At 36.4% G+C, this 22,950-nt stretch overlaps 1 long non-coding RNA gene across 2 annotated transcripts in view; it reads right to left on the minus strand.

Moving 5' to 3' along the window:
• Positions 1–22,950, minus strand: part of LOC122222569 — a 271,962-nt gene that overhangs the window by 174,987 nt on the left and 74,025 nt on the right. For both annotated transcript variants that reach the window (XR_006203796.1, XR_006203795.1), the window contains exons 2-3: positions 13,989–14,092; positions 5,936–6,122 (exon numbers count right to left, since the gene is read on the minus strand). This is a non-coding gene — a long non-coding RNA (uncharacterized LOC122222569). The remainder of the gene's footprint in view (positions 1–5,935; positions 6,123–13,988; positions 14,093–22,950) is intronic.

Here is a 22,950-nt window from a genome sequence, read left to right on the forward strand (position 1 = left end):
CCAGAATGTGGTCAAAAGTGGCCCATCATTCGGTTTTAGTGATACCCCACAGACTTCCTGGTATCCCCAAATCATCTTGGTGCTATCCCCGGTTCTTATATGACTATTAGTGAATGACACCAGTCAGAGGACAAGAGCTCTCCCAGGGGAGAGAAGGTGGTCACTATGCATACAAAAGTGAGTACAAACCACGAAGCTCTCTCAGGCTGCTTGCAATGGTTTGATGAGGGATACACTGAAGAGATCATGAGCCACATTTAACCGCTGTGAAAACCTCTTCCAACCTCATCGCTCCATTTGGGAGTTAAAACTGATTTTAGGAAGTTAAGGAGATAGCAGGACATGCCTAAATGATTTATTAAAACAAAAGCCAGATATTTCAGGGTGAAACAGTCAGGTCAAATTCCTCGTGTATTAGTTTTCCGTCACTGCATAACAAATTGCCACACAGGTAGTAGACTAAAACATCAATAAATTTATTATCTAATAGTTTCTTTGGGTCAGAAGCCTGGCACATGTTAGCTGGATCCTTTACTCATGGTATCACAAGGCTTAAGGTAAAATTCTGGCCCCCTTTATTCTCATCTGGAGAATCAATTAGGGAAACTTCTGCATCCAAGCTCCCTTGGGTTGTTGGCAGAATTTGTTTCTGACTGAGGTCCCTATTTTCTTGTTAGATGACAGCCTGGAATTATCCTGAACAACTAGAAACCAAACTCAAGTCCTTGCCATGTGGCTTCCTTCACTGGGTACTCTGACTGGCTTATATTTGTGACCTATAAACTCTCTTTAAAAATATCACCTATTTAGAGGCACCTGGGTGGCTCAGTCTGTTAAGAATCCGACTTCAGCTCAGGTCATGATCTCCTGGTCAGTGAGTTCAAGCCCTGCGTTAGGCTGTGTGCTGACAGCTCAAAGCCTGGAGCCTGCTTTGGATTCTGTCTCCCTCTCTCTCTGCCCCTCCCCAGCTCATGCTCTGTTCTCTCTGTCTCTCAAAACTGAGTAAACATTACAAATTTTTTTTTAAATCTCACCTGTTATGATATTAGACTTAACCAAGACAATCCCCCCTTTGATTAACTCAAACACAACTGGTTAGGGACCTTAATTACATTGGAAAATTATCTTCAACCTTTGCCATATAATGTAAACTAACCATGAGAGTGATACTTTTATGCGTAAAAGATATTTTCATTTATACATCAAAGGGAAGGGGATTCAGGACATGTACACCAGGGGCTTAGAAACTTAGGGCCATGTTACAATCTTGCCTACAGCATCTATACACCATTAGTCTGCTAGCATTTCAGGGCTTTTAACAACAAAAATAGTAAGCCTACCTCTGTTATCTGCAAACATGACTAAGTGGTGTGCTGTATAAATACCTAAGGTCTTTAAGTGTTGGATGTTTGAGAAAACAGCGATCATTATTTCTCCTTCTTATGGCTTCCTAGCCAATGTGAAAAGAAATAGACAAGAACTAAGCAGGATCAAAATCTAGCAAAACTACTAAAGGTGAAACTGATTGGAGAACATAGCAGTTTCTCCTTATCGCCTTTCTTGATTTAGACTTTGGTATTCCTAGTTTGTTATGGGGGAAAGATGATGGACATGCTAAAGCAGACTCTGTTTGTCTCTTTTCCACACGAAAGAAACTGACCTGTCTTACTGATACCTAAAAGAGAAAATGAGACAAGAAAGAGATGGACCTGCCTAGGCACTGTCTGCGCTTCAATGCAGTGGGTCTACTCTCCAGTTAACAAGGCTCATCAGTCAGCATAGACTATACTACGATGCAGTAACGAGAAATCCCCCAAATCTCAGTGGTTAACATACCAACAGATACTTCTTGTTCATGCTACAAGTCTAACATTGGTGAACAGGGGTTTTCTATTTATCAGTTGCTCATGGATTCAGGCTAATAGAAGCCTTTTCTTGACCTGTGCTTCTTCAAATCCCTGCAGCAACAACAGGAGGCAAGTGGTAAATCACCCACTGGCTCTTAACATTTACAGTGCAGAATAACACATGTAACTTCTGCTCAATTTTTATTGACCTAAGCAGGTTACATGGCCACAGAGGGAGGCAGGAAATGCAACCCTACCTTGTGCCTTAAAGATGAGCGAACCAAAAATATTCGTGGACAGCATTAACAGCTACCACACATGGCTTAGTGAATGCCACTCATCTCCCACAGAAGACATTGGAACCAAAGAAGTCCCCAAAGGTATTGACTCCAATATGGTCCCCAACAAGGGAGTAGAGTATGTGATCTCTGTTGGCAATGTGAAAAAAGAAATGTGACCATTTCCTCTTAATAGTAAGTACAGGCAACAGAAAACATTTGTGAAACAGCCCTGTAGTGCCACACCTCCCCTTCATGAAGATTGCTTCAGAGAGAAGCTAGCAAATGCAACTCTCTCCAGGCTGCCTTGCAGGGAGCGGAGAGTGGTCGTAGCCCCACACGATGGGCTCCAAATAGGAAGAGGGAGAACTGTGCCTGCCACATTTTAGGAGGCTGCCTTCAAATTCAGGCTGCGTGTCTGGAGTCGCTGTGCCGAGCAGGATCTGTGAGCTGGCTCTGTGCTGGGTGAGAAGTGTAAAGCCTGGTGCCAGAATGCGAGTGCACATCAAAATCCTGGCACGGGTGCTCTTTAGAAACGGACAGAAGACCAACTAACATACGGCTCATTCTTCTCACGTCATAAATGGAAGGCATTAATCACTGGGAGGCCTCCCAGAAATGAAAGTTCATCTATTGGTTATGGGGTGTCAAAAGGCAAATGTGGAGTGTTTTAAATTTGCTTAGTTTTCCTGCAATATAAAATACAGGTTTCAAATGCTGGCTTTATCATCAAAACAGGCTCCTGGCCCTGCCAAAGCTAACATAAAGAACCCAGAACTCCACACAGGTTTCTCATTTATAGCATAATTTCCTCCAAAGACAGCTATTTTAAAATGTAGATTAACCCTTGATGTCTAAATTTTCCAAACTGAAACTTTGAAACAATGAAGTCCCATCTGCCAGCACAGAAAAACCAAGTAGCAAAAGAGTTGCCTACAGTTCTCTGCAGTGAGGGACTGAGCCCACTGTCTGGCCAGCTGACTCTCCACATGCCATCAGGTGCCACGGCCCACCCCTGGGAGGTCCTCCCCTGGAGAGGTAACCGTTGTGCTCCCAAGCTGTCACTTGTACTCATCTGATAAAAGAAAGGAATGCATAATCTGTTTCTCTTCTCTGAGAAGATACTAAAGTGAATGTGTATCATTACCACCTAGGTGAAACAATTCCACCAAAGCAGCAACTCCTTAAAAGTGATCATCATCCATTCATCAGACAAGTCTTAAGGATGCAAATATTAATACATGCAAAACAACTACTTCACATTCTTCTCCAAAATGAAACTATGTATTTCTTGCCCCTATCTATTCTAATAACTTTGCTTAAGAAAGAAGTACAGTTCAAAGGGCCACAAACTGGGGTATATGGCTGATTCAGTTGGGAGAGCATGTGACTCTTGTCTGGGGTTGTGAGTTCAAGCTCCACAATGGGCATAGAGCCTCCAAAAAATGAATAAATAATAAAAAAAATACAAAATACAGCAGCGCCTGGGTGGTTCAGTCGATTAATTATCCAACTCTTGATTTTGGCTCAGGTCATGATCTCATGTTTCATGGGTTTGAGCCCCACATCAAGCTCCATCAAGCTCTGTGTTGGAGCCTTGAGCCTACTTCAGATTCTGTGCCTCCCTCTCTCTCTCTGTCCCTCCTCTGCTTGCGCTCTGTCTGAAAAATAAATAAACACTAAAAGATTTAATACAAAATACAAAATGAATAAAGAGCTGCAAACTGGTGACCTGTGTGTGTTTGTGTGGGTGGGTGTGTGTGTGTGTGTGTGTGTGTGTGTGCATGAACAGGTACACTTCCCTGCACAACGTCATTACAAATTAAATCTGAATGACTCCATGTGGGGTGTAAACTCTCAATTTTCCACAAACCTCACCAGTCCTTATCATCTTAAGCTCTGATTTACTCTGATTTACCAGCTCTAATAATAACAGATATTTGAGTATGGGTGTTGTACTTGGTTTTTTTAATTAGTCAAACATTTTATTTTTTTAGTATGTTAAATTTTATTCTGTGAATCATACATGTTGCATAAATGTAATTACAACATAAAATAATCTTACTAAATTAGTTGGTTTATTTCACCCTCATAATTTTAACAAGTGGTATAATGATTTTTTTTCATCATGATAAGTGTACTCTTAATCTCCATCGCTTTTTCACCCATCTCCCCACCTAACTCCCCTCTGATAACCATCTGTTTGTTCTCTGTAGTTAAAAGTCTGTTTCTTGAGGCACCTGGGTGACTCAGTTAAGTGTCCGACTTCAGCTCAGATCATGATCTCGCAGTTCATGAGTTTGAGCCCGGCATCGGGCTCTGTGCTGACAGCTCAGAGCCTGGAGCTTGCTTCGGATTCTGTGTCTCCCTCTCTCTGCCCCTCAACTCTCTTTCTCTTTTTCTCTCTCTCAAAAATAAACATTAGCATTTTTTTTAAAAAAGAGTCTGTGTCTTGGTTTGTCTCTCTCTTAGCATGCATGTGTGTATTCTACTCTAAAGGAACTTAAATAGAAGACAGCCACACATAAACGTGTCCCAGAATTGTGTCTACCTTTGAGATCTTACTGAACTAAAGACAGAGTAAACACAACACTCCTAAGGTAAAATTGCATGTAACTAGTCCTTACGTTCTTATTTGGACCATTCCCACAGCTTGAAATTTTATCTATGAAATGGAATAACACTGTCTCAAAGTTTAGCACGACAGATATGAAGGATCTAAACCCAATGTCTGGCACTATTATAGGCACTTTCGAAGCATCAGCAATGAGGGTGATGACACTTTGGCTGCAGAGTTAGTTTTAAGCAAAGTGGTGACAAAGACCTTAGGCTTTAGTGTCTGCAGACCTGGGCTCAAATCCCAGTTTCACCATTTATCAGTGTGTGGCTTCTTAGGGGCACACACTAGAATCAGGAGTGTGTGAGATGCCCCAAAGAAGAGGGGTAATTAGAAGAGATTTCACAGGTACAAGAAGAAATAGGAACACTGAGGAGGAACAGTCTCTAAGGTTTAAGATTTAAAGGAATGACATTATCAGAAATCCAGGTAATATAAAATGTTTAAAAAGAAATTTTGTTAAAACTGCCAGATTCTATTGCATAATAAATAAGATTATTGTCAACAGACCCGTGAAAGACGGAGGGCTTTAAACCTAGACTGTTTGTTGGTGTCACTCTCTGAATCTCTACCCTGATGGGTTATTGAAGTAACAATGGAGTAGTACAGGAACTTACAAATTCTGACCAAGGCTTGGGACTCAGAGAGTTTGGTCTTAGGGTCCAAACACATAACTAAAGGACCTCACGCAGGAACCCCAAAGACTTCCCTTCCCTGAACCATGTCTGCAGAATCAGGTTTTCTCTGGAGAAATCATTTTCAACAGGCACAGAACATAATGAAAAGCTTCAAACTGATTAATAACTAACAGAGTAATTGCTAGAAAACATCTTCTCTCCCTCAGCACTGAGTACTTGCTGGATAAAAAATATTTTTAAAACAGAACATTTAAATGTGATCATTAATGAAATGTAAATATTAAATAAGATAAACATCTGTCATGGAATCGTCATTATTTATTCTCCATGCTACGAATTTATCCCTGCCCTGTATTTCTCTTCCAATTACTCATTTTACATTTTTTTTTAAATGACTGTCTATCATTGGATTAAATGTAAGCCTTTAGAGAATAGAAGCTGCTGCCACATACCTTCCTTTACACACGCCTCTGTGAATACAATTTTTTGACCTTATTTGGCTTTCCAATCCAGTGAGAAGTAACTTATTTTAAATAAAGGAGGAAGTCAACTTACCCTTAAACCCAGAGGTTAATCTCCATGTAAGCCATCTTTGGCGTATTTAATTGGTATGGGAAATTTTGCTGGGACAACTTTTGTTGGGGCTTCATAGTTGCTCTTCAGAAAGCCCTCCTGGGTTTCATGAAATCTCTGAACTTCTTACTCATAATAACATCTCTAGACAAGGGGTTGTGTTCATGTGCTGTGAATACAGGGTTTTCAGAGGTTAACATAGAAACATTGTATAAATTTCAGGGGAGGATTTCAGTTCCTAGAATAGGCCCACTTTTTGTACCAAATTAAATAGGTTCCGAATAGTAATTTCATCTAAGTCCTTATTTGGCAAATGTTTACTGAGCACTTACCATGAGCAGTACAAGTAATATGTAGATACTAGAGATTAACAACATAGGTCTTCAGGCAGAAGGAAATTAACATTTTTTTTAAGTTTATTTATTCATTTTGAGAAAGACAGAGAGAACAATCAGGGGAGGGGTAGAGAGGGAGAGAGAGAATCCCAGGCAGGCTCTGCACTGTCAGCATGAAGCTTGATGCGGGGCTTGAACCTAGGAAACATGAGATCATAACCTGAACCCAAACCAAGAGTCGGAAGCTTTACAGACTGAGCCACTCCGGCGCCCTGGAAATTAACATTATTGAGGGTCAACTATACGCTTTACCATTGGATTAAGCAGGTTTATACCAGCACAATCACATAGACAATACAAGGCTAAATATACATTTCACCTAGACTCTGTAGCAAGCTAATACATGGTATGACTTCAAGGATTGGAAGTCATTTGTGGCTGACCATAGAGGGCTTCATGGAGCAGCTGCTGTTTCTACTTGGAAATCCTAAGATTATTTAGTTGATGTAATGGGAACCTACCCAAGGAGACAGAGATGGTATGAGCAGTCACTAGAATCTGGAAATCTAAATATGTTAGGGAAGGTGGATAGACTAAGTTCCCTAGAAAAAAATAATCCACTGTTGGGGGAGGGGAGGTCATAGAGGTGAGGCTGGGAGCACACGGTGAGATCTTTAATACCAGGGTGAGGCTATGTATTAATTTAGGGGAGAGGTGGATGCTATAAAGGTTTGATAACTACATGTTTTAGGAAGATCGGTCTGCCAGAGATGCCTAGGAGAGACGGCCTTAAGAAAAATTGAGGAACAGTGGGTCCTACTGGAAGACTAATACATAAAGGCACAAACGGTTAAAGGTTTCAGTAAGATACCACTTTTAAGTTTCAGTATCTGGGAGTATAGAGGCAAAATTAAAAGAATCAAAGCATCTGAAAAAAAAAAACACGTTGAAAGGGCAGGGTGAATGCAGCTCTAGTAAGTTGAGCTGGAGATGACTTCAGTGTACGTAGCGAGAGAAGTAGTGCTTAACCAGGGCATGTCCTACACACCCTTGAAATGACACAAGCTCCAGCCGATCATCTACAACATCGAGCAGTATTACAAAATTCCACAACCACCACACACAGCAGCACTGATGGGTGATCTTTGGGCATGTTCCTTTGTCCAAGTTCAACTGTAAAAAGGAAATAAATTGAACTTCAGGAATTCTTTGGATGAAATTCTGAATATTGGCTACCGCCAGAGGAGAGCAGCAGTTAGTTTCATACTTTTCAGAAATGCATAAAAGAAATAAATAGAAAAACACAAGTCTTTCAGGTCTGCTTGATTTGTTATTGTTCAGGGAGAAAAAAAGCTGTAATTATTTCATCTAGTTAAAAGAGAGGAAATAGTCTAGGGCTATACTGAATAAACCAAATTTAAATGAACTGTCCAAATAAAAGGAAACACTATATTGTAAGTTAAATTTTTTTTTTACCTCCCAGCCAAATATATATATATTTTTAATTTCCCTATCCTTGCAGTTTACGAATACCCAGATGCCAAGCACAGAGGTGCCTTTCCCTCACTGGCTCCTCATCCTTCCCACACCCCATATCACCTTCATTCTGCCTCCTGCTTCCTCCTCCATGGGGAGCACAATCTGAACAGTGTTTAGGCTTATTGGTTACAGTATAAATATTTAACATATCAGGTACAATTGTAGCCACATGTCTGTCACTAACTTCACATGTAGTAAATGATTAAGTTACTGTTTGTTTAACCTCTGGATCTGGCTCATCATAAGGATTTCATAGTTTGAACACTTTTAGACAACAAAAACAGGGAATAAACCTAATGATATGCATAGAAATCACTTGAATGCATTTATTTGTACAGTTATCCATACAAATAGACAAATATGACAAATCCACAGAGATTAAAAAAGAGCGAAAGATACTTTATTTGCAAGCACCTACCAACTGAAAAATTGGTTATGCCTATTTAGCTAAACAGACCTACAAAGTAAAGTCATTTTCTGAGCAACTAGAGTTTAAAAACTGCTATAACAACTTGAATATTTCAGTAGCCAATTTTGTGGTAGTAGGTATGAATTTTCTGTATAGTAATGACAGTTCTCCAACTTTCCCTTGTTGTAGATCTTCATTTTTACATGAAAACCGTGTGTAACACCCCAGACTGTCTGTTGCATTCTTTCCACTAAACATGTTAAAAAGTAATTGATCAGATATCTTTAGCACAAAGGAATGGAGAATGAAAAGTAATTTTACAAATATATTGATATTAGCAGGCTACAGGTGTTACAATTTTTTTCAGATGCCTTCCACCAAAATCTCTATCTGAAATTATCCACATTAGTTAATGATACCATCTTTTTTCTCTCACCCTATTTCATAAATATAAAATATAAATAATATCACAAATTCTCAGATATGTTTCATTACACCCATCTCTCCAGTTCTACTTTAATAAAGACTTTAATCAACTCATACATACAGTCTTCAACAGATCTTACTGCCATCAGACTCTTCCCCCTCTGATTTTTCTTAAACCTATTTGCCAAACTAGTCATCTCAAAAATCCGTTTTATCACACATTTCCAGAACTTAAAATAGTTTCCAGTACTGATTATAAGTAAATTCATAATCTCTGACAATCTTGTCCTATCTCTATAATTTTCTCCTCCTGTATCATTTTACTTTCCATGACCTGCCAGCATGTGCCTTCAACTCAAGCTTGATGAGTCTCATTCATATTTTCTGCCTCTTCCCAACCAGTAATTCCTCCTATGCTTAAGCCCCATCTCAAATACAGTTTTCCCTGAAATGTTCACTGGCCTGACAAAATGCACAAAGTTTCCTCCCACTGTCCTTTACACTTATCCTACAATTTTGGATTCGGTCTTGTGTTATTTTGTGATTCTTAAATGGAATACATTCTTTCATACACAAATTCACTTGCCTTAATAAATAATAGCATTTATACAATACATTGTATAAATAACTGTTATACAATAGTTATATTGTATCTGGCACAACTCAAAACAGAAATGTGATCATGCAATGGTCGTTCAAACTATGAATTCAATAACTTCACATCATATGTTATTAAATTTGATAATGATTTTCCCAATTCCCATTTCCCAATTCCCTATTTGAGTTGTTGGTACTGGTCATCTCATTTCCCTCCATTTGTTTTCTATGTGTTAGTTTTTAATTCTTTTTTTTAATGTCAGTATTACTTATTTATGCCATTCTTGTTTCCAGAAATTTCAAGGTGGCTTACAAGAACATATGTCAGTCCTTGTTGCACACATTAGAAGTAAACAAGAAAAAAATTAAAGGAATATAAAATACTAATTAAATTCAAATATAAATAAATAAGTTATTACAAAGTGCTTTAGTAAGCAGAGAAGCACCATATTAAATTTTTCAACTGGTTGAGATCTACATGTGTCTCCACACGTAAAGCTTACTTTATAAGCTTTAAAAATATCTTCCAATGTATGTGGTTCAGTAGTTAGTGTTTTGTTTAGTTTTAATATTTTAATTTTTCTTGTTTTAATTTTAATAAAATCTATAATGCAGAGAGTTTAAAAGAGTCAAATAGTTCTACAAAGTTCATAATGAAAATAGCAGACCTCCCCACCCCTCCTTGTGGCAACAATTCTTATCTCTTTATCTCTTTAACGGATCACATTGTTATTTATCACCAGGTCTCTAATATGCTTTTATTGGTACTTTTTAGGTGGTTATTTTGATATAACTCACTACATTTAAAAGTAACATGGTTTTTATTTTTGCTAATTTTTGAGTGAGTTTTAGGTATCATTTGTTTACTTACATACTACATAAGGTGGGCATTTAGAGCTCTGTCCTCCTGCTCCCTTACCCCCTTCCTCAACTCAGAATCATTCCATCTATGGTCCATATTACCTTAGCTGTAACTTGGTGATTTTTCTGGAGTTTTCCCCAGGTTATCCTGTATTTCTTGTTTTATTCATTTGCTCGGTTCCTTTCAGCTCCAAACTCTTTATCAACTGCTCATTCTCCACTCTAGATATTCAGGTTCACCAGGTATTCTATCAATTTCATCCACATAAACAGGAACTTTTCTTGGAGCCTCTGACCTTGTCCTTTGCGAGCAGATTTCCCCAGACAGGTAGTGTACAGTTCTGAGTCTGGGGCTTCCCTTCACTCCCCATCTATATCAGTGGATCTGCTGCTCTGCAAATCTCATTTCGTCCCATTTCTTGTGCTTCTCCTTTGATTAATGGCACACACTTTCCCCTATCTTATTAGATAAAGAAATACATTATGTGAGAAAGTGAATAGTTGAAAATATCCTGATTTTCCCATCATGTATAGGTCGGCTAAATGTACACTTCTAATTGGAAATTACTTTTCTTCAGAATTTTGTTGAAGACAGATTTCTATTGCCTTTTATCTTTCAATGTTACTCTTGAAAAGTTCAGCTATTTTGATGATTTATAGTAGACCTGATTTTTTTTCTCTTCTCCCTGAATTTATATACTTTTTTTTGTTTGTTTGTCCCCACAGCCATAAAATTTTGTGATGGCACGCTTTGGTATAACTTTGTTTTCTACCTTTCAATAGAAACTCAGGAGACGACTGCAATCTGGAAAAAAAAATTCTTGGCTTATACCAAGAAAATAATTAATGTTTTACTTCTTTTTTAAAATTTTCTATGGAATTCTTATTTTTCAGATATTTGACCTATTGGACAGGTCCTCTAACTTTCTTACCTTTTCTCTCTTGTTTTTAGTCTTATTGACATTTTTTCTACTTTCTGAGATTTTCCTAAATTTATCTTCCCATGCTTTATTATTTTTTCTCTCAAATTTTCAATTTCAACTGCTCCTGTTTCTCTCTGTCCATTTTTGTTAATACCTGGTTCTTGTTTCATGGTTAAAATATTTCTTCTTTTTAAAACAGTTTTATTCTTCCTCATTTGTTTCCTCTCTCTCTTTTTCTGATGGTTTTGTTGTAATTCCTGTACTACATATGAGAGACTAACATTGTAATCTTTGGTTGTCTGTCAATATTTTTTAGATAATTACAGTATACCATTTCTGTTTCTCAGTTTCTAAATCCACTTCAAGAAAGGATGTACAAGGCTTCTGATATTTAAACTTCATTTTAAATATGGAGCAGAAAAGACAAAAATAACAATGTATATTACATAACTTTGCGATGATAAATTTGAGAGTCTAGTTGAAAAAAATTAAAGAGAAGTCAATAAAAGTAAGTCTTTTTAATAGTCAAAAGAAAACTTTCATTCGCTGCATTATTCTGGAAAACTTTTTACTCTAAAGGAGAAAAGACTTAAAGAGAAATCAGTTTTCTAGTCACCAAATAGTTTGCCAGATAAAATAGAAATTTTTGGCCCATAGAGTGCATGCAGAGCAAATGAGATTTGTACTTCTCTCCAAACGTTTCTGTAGGATTTTAGATTAAAGTTAGAAAAATGCAAAATTCATTTACAACTGAGTAATTATAAGAGTCTGTTAATATCTAGAATCTGCATATTTTTAGGAGATAGGTAGACAGATAATAGGTAAATACATAGATAGGTAGATAAGTAAATACACAATTTTATTCCTAAAGGCAATTCACCACATCTCTAGCTATTAACCAACTAAGAAAGAAAAATAAGCAGATTAGTCATAGAAGCACTGTAGATAATTATTTTCAAATGACCTTCACATAAAGAGTAAGTTCTAGAATATAAAAAAGCTTAAACTCCTAAAAATTAATAATTATTTTAATAAAATAATTTAAGTAAAATTTATGCAAGTAAAATTACCAGATATTATATTTATAAGAAAATTTGAGAACAACTATTTTTTTTTAATTTTTACTTGAGACTTAGATTTAAAAATCATCCTCAGGGCACCTGGGTGGCTCATTAAAAATAAAAATATGGAGCACCTGGGTGGCTCAGTCGGTTAAGTGACCAACTTTAGCTCAGGTCATCTCACAGTTCGTGGGTTCGAGCCCCGGCTCGGGCTCTGTGCTGAATTCTTGCTTGGAGCCTGAAGCCTGCTTCAGATTCTGTGTCTCCTTCTCTCTCTGCCCCTCCCCCACTGTCTCACTCTGTTTCTCGAAAATAAATAAATGTAAAATAAATAAATAAATAAATAAATAAATAAATATTAAAAGGTAAAAATCATTTTCAAGCATATAAAGAACCATAACAACACAATTCAAAACTGAACAAACTGAGTAATCAAAAAAAAAAAAAAAAATCACTAAACAATACCAAAAAAAAAAAAGAAAAGAAAAGAAAAGAAAAGAAACGAAAAGGAAAAACCAAAACAGCAAACCATGCAAAAGAAACAAAAGTAGAATGGTATGTCTTATCCACTAACACAAAGTTATTCTTGGAGCTTGTTCCTTATTTGATTTCTCTTTGAGTTGTAGGCACGGTAAATATGAAAAGACTGACAAATACGTTTTACTAAATCCCAAATATTTTACAGGTTTGAGCTGAAGAATTTTTAAACACTAAAGTGATGTTTATAAGAGGAAATAAGTAATATGTCTTGGATTCATTCAGTTGAATGTGGATTTATCTCCAAATGTTCAAAAAAAACTGATGAAAATAAGCTACAGCCATTTAATGCCTCTGATTTGGATAAATAAAAAAGTTTTACTAAACACCTACACTTTGAATGTTATAACAAGACGTAACATGTACATAATTCTGAGATATGCATTCTTATATCAATGCATATGTCAATATATAACACTATGTTTTAAAATATACAAACTTCCAGCTCCCTCCTCTTTAGTTTTTCAAGCAATTTTAACTCAGAACTTGGTGACTCAGAAGAAAGGCATTGCTAAAACGGCAAAAGATCCCAGAAAAGTCTAAGCCTGTGATGAGGAGGTTTTCTCAGGTCTGAAAGGAACAGCTTCAAATTCAGTCACCAGGCTGTGTCTTCAATGCCACCATCAATGTTGTTTTGTCTAAAAGAGTAGTAGGAATGCCATGAAAAGCATGGCCATGCTTCAGCAGATAAAACTGAAGATAAGACACTTTTCTGAAATGAACTGTTTCCAACAAAACATATTTGGCTCATTTGATTGAAGGCTGGACATTATCATGGAAAGGGAGTCACATTAGAACGTGAGAGAACTGGGGGCGCCTGGGTGGCTCAGTCGGTTAAGCGTCCGACTTCGGTTCAGGTCATGATCTCGCAGTCCGTGAGTTCGAGCCCCGTGTCGGGATCTGTGCTGACTGCTCAGAGCCTGGAGCCTGTTTCAGATTCTGTGTCTCCCTCTCTCTCTCTGCCCCTCCCCCGTTGATGCTCTGTCTCTCTCTCTGTCTCAAAAATAAATAAACGTTAAAAAAAAATTAAAAATAAAATAAAAAAAAAAAAAGAAAGTGAGAGAACTGAATTCTGGTCATATCTTGGTCACTAATTCTGGGACTAAAACATTGACCCTGTCTGTGCCAGTTTTCTAATTGTAATGAATTATGGTATATAGTGAAAACATATAATTGAATTATAGAAGAAACTCCTATCAAACAAGAATAAATTTCAATAGCATACTTCATGGTCCAAAGTATCATTACCAGAGGTAGTCATAGTAAGAGACATGGCAATGAGAAAAACTAGATAAAGGGAGAGGAATAAAGAGGAGGTACAGGAGACCCACCTGACAGTCAACTGACCTCATGGAGTGTGGAAAGGATGGAGACCATTTCTCAGTCCGACCCTCTGTACCATCAGCCATCTGACACTAGTAGGCACAATGTAATGGTTTTCTTCTCCAAGACTATAAAGGTGAAACTATCACTTAATCAACCATCTTCAATTTAGATATCTACTTAGACATAATTTATTTATTAAAAGATCTCTTTCTCAAGCTGTTTGGAATAATGTTCCTCAAGGAGAAACATTTAGTTGAAACATTTCAAGATAAATCATGAAGGAAAGAAATGTTTTTACTTTGATTTTTCAAGTCTCTTTGCAGACACTGTTAATCTTCAACTTTACACAAAATTCAAAGTCATGACTTTTTATCATTTAAATCAAGGGTGCCCACTGTATTTTAATTGATCAGGAAGAAGACTAGAAGCTGTTAAAAATGAACCTTTGAAAGAGACATAAATAGCTTTACCAAAGGATATTCAATAAGCTCTTTCACAGATTGTTCACAATACCACACTAAACAAGAAGGTATTGTCATTGCAATATCTGCATGAGAATGCGTGGAATAATTCCACCAGATTTTACACCAGAATTCTAACAATTCTAGTCATGAGAGGTATTGTAAGTCATGGTTTCTGTACATGATACAATTTTATTTTTTGTTGCCTCTTTGTTTTGCAATGGAATTGGCTATGTGCCTGGTGCCTTTTATAAGAATACATTTCAAAGTAATATTTAAATAATTTAGCTTTATTATATGGTATTTACAGGAACAATAACAGATATTCATTTAAAACACCATTTAATGCCATATGCAGTCTCTAGTTCCTTCCCCTTTCCTTTAACGGTCAATGGAAAAATCACTGTAAAATTTGAGGCATTAATAAATTTACTAGATGCTTCTTTCCTCTTTCTCTAAGGTTAACTAACTTGTTTTTGAATTCAGCATTTGTTAGGTTCTTCAATTCCAAGATTAATTTTTTTGTTGCTCTAATGTAATGTTGCATATTCATTTGCAAAACAAAGACACATGGGCAAAAACTTCTGCAATATTGTCTGTCTAGGGACAGCTCTGAGGATTACAATATGCTCAGCTCTCATTTTTTTGAAACAACTTCGGGATGCAATCTTTAGTTGAATTTCAAAATGGATTCTAATTTTTACATGGATCCTTCTGGCAAGGAAATTCTGGGTACCTTAAGGAACTGAAATAAAAAATATAAGACATAGATTCTTGAAATCCCCCCTCCATCTAGATGAAAATGAGCATAGGAAAACATACTGTGATAATCCAAAACATTCATTATGAAAATCATGTAAGATTTGAAACTCTCTCTGCAAGCTGCATTTGATTACAAACTTCTCTTGGGACTATGCCTAGGTATTCTTGGGCTTGTGACCAGACTACATTGCTTAGCCTACCAACCATCACTGAACATACTTTAATATCACTTAACTCCACAAGACCTACACTGTGGAAAAGTCCACATTTGACACACTTTCTACACAGCCCTGATTTTTTCCCCAAAATTTCATATTAAACTTAGTAGCAATGGTAAAATGCTCACCACCCATATCTTCTGTAACATTGCTGTTCTTTTTAGATTTCTGAAACCAAACTTCTTTTTCCATTGGTACTCCATTAATATTCAATCTCTTCTTGCTCTGTACCTATAGTTATCTGATGGCAACGCTAGCTTTATTCACACTGCAAAAGGAAACACCCTAATCTTACCCGGTAAGGACAGTAAAGGAGTGGCCTGGGATGAAAGGGAGGCTGCTGAAGGAAAGATGCAGGCAAAGGGAGGAAGGAGCAGGGTCATATAGAATATAGTTATTTGAATTACACTATATTGAGTCTTATGACTATGTATATTCATCAGTAATATATATTCAAAAAAAATGTCTATGTCAAAGTACTTTTTCTTGGTCTGGAGCATGCAACTAGTCCTAAAGGAAAGTTGTAAAGAGGCCTTTCTATGGCAAGGATCAAGGAAGGAGAAATTTTAGATTAATATTCCTATGAAACAATACTTACATATAACTTAATGTCTTTGTTTCAAACTTTAGTTCCTCTTTAATTCTTAGGGAGTGATAATAAATTCTTAACTTTAACGTGTGAAATCTTCCCTAGTTTGACTCTAAACTACCTTTCCAGTTAACTCTACCTGTCATGACAGCTAGACAATTCTACAACTTTGTTTTAATATCTCTTGTCTCTTCATCCTCCCTCTAAAAATCCTTCCCTGGCTTCTTTACTTAAGCAAACCCCACTAGTATTTTAAGATATAGTTAAATTTCTTTTTTGATGCTTTTCTGACTTCCTCAACTGTATTTATGAACTTTCTTCAGTGACCTCACCTTCTTCTGACATTATACTTCTTCTTTATACTACTTATTTATTCATTCAATAGATGCTTATTCAGTTCCTACTGATATAAAGGTACAAACTTGTACAAAAGGCAAAGGTATAGACCTCCAAGATTATAAGCTAGAAGCATAAGACAAAGTCATACACAACTATAATTCAGAACATAAATGGCATAGGTAAAGTGTATACAGGGTGCTATGGAATGTCAGAGAAGGAAAACTACATTTAGATGGAGGCCATAAATATAATTTTAGCAGACATAGTTAAAGTATTTCCTGAGTTTATTGTTCCTTGATGTAATTTTAATGTAGCGCACTATGGAATTGTATTTTCACCTTGCTTGCACTCCATCTCTGGTTTATAAGTTATTTTCAGATATGGAGACTTTTTCAGTTAGTTTACTTCTGGCTATAAGTAATAAGAAATCCTTATTCAATTAGCTTGAACAATAAAAAGTTTATTTAATACTTTAGGAAACCCAGACATAGCATCTTTTCAGTATTAGTTAAGAGATCATTAAGATCAGGTACAAGGCAATAATATCCTTTCTCACTATTCCTTTTCAACATTCTACTGGGAGTTCTAGCTAAGGCAATAACACAAAAAAGGAAATGAAAGGATTGAGAAGAAAGACATAGAACTCTTTGTTTGTAGGAGAAATGATCATCTATGTAGAAAATCTAAGAGAATCAATAAGAAAACTCCTGAAGTAATAAGAGATTATAACAAAATTGCAGGAAAAAAGGTTAATATGAAAAAGTCAATCATTTGTCTATAAACTAGCAATGAACAAGTGAAAATTGAAGGCAAAAAAAACCAGTATCATTTGTATTAGCACCCAAACAATGAAACACTTGGTTATAAATCTTACAGAACATGCACAAGATCTATAGAAGGAAAACTACAAAACTGTGATGAAGGCAATCAAAGAAAAACTAAATAAATGGAGAGATACTCCATGTTCATGGATGGGAGGACTAAACATTGTCAAAATGCTATTCCTTGCCGATTAGATCTATAGATTCAGTGCATTCCCAATCAAAATACCAACAAGTTATTTTGTGGGTATCAAGAAACTAATTCTAAAGTTTGTAAGGAGAGGTAAAAGACCCAGAATAGCCAATACATTCTTGAAGGAGAAGAAAAAAATTGGGAGACCAGACACTGTCTGACTTCAGGACTTACTATAAAACTACAGTAATCAAGACAGTGTGGTATCAGTGAGAGAACAGACAAATAGATCAATATACCAAAAACAGACCTACATAAATATAGTCAACTGACCTTTAACAAAGGAGTAAAAGGCAATACAATAGAAAAAAAAAAGATAATGCTTTCAACATATAATGCTAAGTAGACATCTTCTTGCAAATAAAAAAAAAAATGAATCTGGACACAGACCTTATACCTTTCACAAAATTAACTCAAAATGGATCACAAACCTAAATCTATAAATACAAAACTATAAACTCCTAGAAAATAACATGGAAAATTCAGATGATCTTGGGTTTGATGATGACTTTTTTAGAATAAACATCAAAGGCACAATGCATGAAAGAAAGAATTGATAATGTGGACCATATTAAAATTTAAAACTTCTGCTCTGAGGAAGATAGTGTCAAGAGAATAAGAAGAGGACCCACAGACTATGATAAAATATTAGAAAAAGATACATCTCATAAAAGACTGTTATCCAAAATATGCAAAGAACTCCTAAAACTCAACAATAAGAAAACTAACAACCTGATTTAAAAAACTGCCCAAAGACCTTAGAAGTCACCTCACCAAAGAATAAAAATAACCAGAGAAACATACAAACAGCCAACAGATACATAAAAAGATTCTCAACATCACTAATCATCACAGAAATGCAAATTAAAACTACAATGCAATGTCACCTCACAGCTGTTAGAATGGCTATTGTTAAAAAGACAAGAAAAAACAAATGTTGGTGAGGTTGTAGAGAAAAGGGGAACCCTTGTGCACTGTTGATGGGAATGTAAATTGGAACAGCTATTATGCAAAACAGTATGGAGTTTCCTTCAAAAATTAAAAATAAAACTATCATATAATCCAGCAATTTCACTTCAGTATTTATCCAAAGAAAACAAAAACACTAATTTGAAAAGATATATGCACCCCCATATTCATTGCAGCATTATTTACAGTAGCCAAGCTATGGAAAAACCTTAAGTGTCCATCAATGGATGAACAGATAAAGAATATATACATATATACATATATATATATATATATATATATATATATATGTATATATATATATATATATTACACATACACACAATGAGAGAGAGAGAAAGAGACAGAGACAGAGAGACAGAGAAAGAGATAGAGAGAGAAAGATGGACCTTGTGGGCATTAAGCTAAGTGGAATAAGTCAAGATACAAAAAGACAAATACAATAGGATTTCACTTATATGTGGTATCTGAAAAATAAAACAAAGAACAAACAAACAAAAAGCACAAACAGACCCATAAATACAGAGAGCAAACTGATGGTTGCCAGAGAGAAGGAGGGGTGAAGTGATGGAAAAATGGGTGAAAGGGAGCAAGAGGTATAGGTTGCCAATTATGGAATGAATAAGTCATAGGGATGAAAGATACAGCATAGGGAATATAGTCAATGATATTGTAATAGCACAGTATGGTGACAGATGGTAACTATACTTGTGGTGAACATAGCATAATATATAGAGTTGTTGAATCCACTAAGTTATATGCCTGAAACTAATGTAATATTGTGTGTCAACTGTACTTCAATAAAAAAAGATATATGAATTACAGCTATGAATATGAAAAGATGCTCTACATCATATGTCATCAGGGAAATGCAAGTTAAAAAAGTACAAAATACCACTACACACCTACTTGAATGTCCAAAATCCAAAGCACAGACAACACCGAAAGCTGGTGAGGTTGTGAGCATTAGGAACTCTCATTCATTGCTGGGGAGCAGGGGAGGGATGCAACTTAGTACAGCCACTTTGGAAGACAGCTTGGTGGTTTCTTAAAAAAAAAAACTAAACCTAACCTTAACATAGGATCCACCAGTCATGCTCCTTAGTATTTACCCAAAGAGGCTGAAACATGTTTGCACAAAAACGTGTACAAGGATATTTACAGCTACTTTATTCATAATTGCCAAAACTTGGAAGCAACCAAGATGTCCTAAATTAGATGAATGGATAAATAAACTATTATACCTTTAGATAATTGAATATTTTTCAGCGCTAAAAAGAAATGAACTATCAAGCCAGGAATAGACATGGGGGAACCTTCCATGAATACTACAGTGAAAGAAGCCATTCTAAAGAATTTTTATCTGCTTGATTTCAACCATATGACCTAGAAAAGGCAAAACTATGGAGACAATAAAAAGCTCAGTGGTTGTTAGAGGGTAAGGGCCAGGAAAGGATAAATAGGGCACAAAGTATTCTTAGGAGAGTGAAAATATTCTCTGTGATACTACAATAATAAATACACATTATTATACATTTCTGCAAACACATAGAATGTAACACACCAAGATGAAGCTCAATGTAAACTGTGGCTTTAGGATTATTATGATGTACCAACGTACATTCATCAATTGTGACAAATGAACCACCTTGGTAGGGAGTTATTGACAATGGAAGAGGCTATGTTTGTGTGCGCCGACAGCTGTATAGGAAATCTCTGTACCTTCCTCTCAATTGTGAACCCAGAACTGCTCTAAAAAATAAAGTCATTTTAAAAAGGCATTCACAAATTTTTTTTAAGTTAGGAATTCGAATTTTGCAAGAGTTCTATAAAATGGATTATATATTTTAATGTTCTTAAAACTCTTCAATGAATTTCCACTACATTTAGAATATACTCAAACTCATTAATGCAGCCTATAATGAAATGCTGGTCATTTCTAACGTCTCCTATCTTGATTCATACCACTATAGCTCTTGGCTCTGCCCTCAAGCCACACTAGCCACTTTCTTTTCTCGATCCATACTAACTCACACTCCATAGTGAGTCTTTGCAGTTGATTCTCTTTTGCTTTGGAAGTCTGAAGCCTATTTTGCATACCCAGCTTCTAGGAAAATTTGTGTTCACATCGTTTCCACAGAGAGGTCTCTCCCGACTACCTAATCTAAAGCAGAGTCCCTCAATCTTTATATACCATATCATTCTATTATCTTCACCACGCTACCAACTTCAAAATTTATCTTGTTATTTTTTCTATGTATTCTTTTATCTTTGTCAATGTCATTCCTCTCTAGCACAAGCTTTACGAAAGCAAGGATCTGGCTTATTTACTGCCGAATTTCCAGCACCTAAAGCAGCACCTAGCACAAACTAGACACTCAACAAGTATTTGTTGAATATAAGAATATCTACATTCCTGTTTTCTCTAAAAATATGTTTAGATGAGGATGGCAAATGTGAAGCAGAAACTGTTGTGTAGAGACAAAGATATGAAATTTCTTCTAACATTAATTTTATAACACTTTTCATAATCAACACTGTATTTCCAAAATCTTTCCCTACTACCCATCTCTGTCAAAATAACAAGCAGCATTTTCAAGTGAGCATGTATTTTAAAATAAGTCAGGAAAACAGCTTTGGTTTCAATAGCATTTTTGCCCTTGCCATTTGGGGAAAAGATTCTCATCTACAAAATAGAATACAGAAATCCTTGTGAACTTACATGTGCTGCCTTTTCCATTCCACTGCACTTCTACCCAACCATGGAGCATTAAATGCAAGAAAGTCATGGAGGACCCATAGGATGTATAGGTAACTAGTCAATGCACATTACCTCCATAACCTCCCACTATCCTGTATTCCACTTTATTGCAATTCATCAGACCATGAATGATTCTATTCATTCACAAATATTGTCTAAATTGACCAGTCTTAGTCCCCCAGAAAGCATAGGATGAAACAAATACTCATGTATTACTATTTTATTAAAGATGCAAACTCAGGAAAGCATAAGTGAGAGGGAGGAAGATGAGGCTAGGAAGAATAGACAAAATAAGAATTGAGTATTTTACAGTATCAAGTACAACGGGTTGTTGAATCTTAGAAGACCCTACATGTTCACTATCAACATGGAAAGTGCCTCTCGGTCAAGGAAAGGGGGAGATTTTTATCTACTAGATCCATTGTCCGTTGGTCAAAGGTTTGTCCTGCAGAGCAAAGAGTTCTGGCCTCTCTATTCCTCTGATCCTTCCCTCCTCTCATCTGCACTTCCGGATTGTATTTGTATAAATGCCAAGCCTCCATATTGGGGTCTTATTTTTTTAATGTTTATTCACTTTTGAGAGACAGAGAGAGAGAGAGAGACAGAGAGAGAGAGAGCAAGCGGGGGTGGGGCAGAGAGAGAGGGAGACATAGAATCTGAAGCAGGCTCCAGACTCCAAGCCCTCAATGCAGAGCCTAATGTGGGGCTCAAACTCACGAACTGTGAGATCATGACCTGAACAGAAGTCAGATGCTAAACTGACTGAGCCACCCAGGTGTCCTCTTATTGGGATTTTATGCCTCAGTATCAACAAGGAAGCCAGAAGGCAAGAGGACAATTTCTCAACGTGATTGTAAGAGGATGTATGGTCAAATGATGCCTGCACGTAGTCTGTCAGAGCCCAAGCAGCACTAGTCTCCTCAGCAGTGCCCGAGATGAGACAAGTCACCAAAACAACGGAGACAGATCAGTACTACAGATCTCAAGTGTGCCTGGTACAACTACCCACTCCAGTTTTCAGTCCTAACTAAATCATTTCATTGTAAATCTAGGAAAAAGCCATAATTGTTGAAATTGAAACTGAAAACAACAGCATAAGAAACATCTACCTTTAGGGGAAAAGAATCTCCATTGATTGGCCAGTTTTGTGATCCAGTAAAGGGCTAAGCATTCACTTAAGCACTTTCCATATGTTCATTTTATGGCAGGTAATAGCACAGCTCTGCTCCAGAGTACTGGTTTTGTGGTTGAGCAGTTCTCTCAAAACTTCCAGGAATCAGAAAAGCTTTGGACTTCGGGTTGCAGAGGAAAACAGGGGAAAAATGAGGAAACAGTAAAGCAGCAAGAGGAGTGAGCAGGAGAAAGAAATAAGTAGTTCAAGTAGTTGTAGAGACTGTCCCCAATTACCTTAGGAGCTATTGAGAGACATTTTGTGCTGCTGATGTTCAAGCTTTGACCCTGAAAGAACATCAAGACAAAAGAGGAAAGTGAACAATCATTTAGAAGACAGGGACAATTCAAATCATCTACTGAATTCTGGCAAGAAAACACGGAAACCTTATGCCTTGTATAACCAACTCAGGATGATGAAAGACAGGATTATTATCTTAATGTTTTTTACACTGAATTATAGAGCTGAAAGGAACTTTGGTGATCATGGGATTCCAAATCTTCAAATACAGACAAGGAACTATAAACTTGAGAAAGTGACTTGTCCAAAGTCAAATAGTAAGCTAAGGGCCACACAAGACCAGAACACAAGACTCCCATTCTTATTGTCAATGCCTTTCGATAACTTCAGGTGATTTAACTTTCCCAGAGAAAACACAAAGCAAACATTTCCCCCCTACTCAAGAAAAAATTAAATTAA

This window comes from Panthera leo, chromosome A1 (assembly GCF_018350215.1).
Source record: "Panthera leo isolate Ple1 chromosome A1, P.leo_Ple1_pat1.1, whole genome shotgun sequence".
In the NCBI taxonomy this organism is placed as follows: Eukaryota; Metazoa; Chordata; class Mammalia; order Carnivora; family Felidae; genus Panthera; species Panthera leo.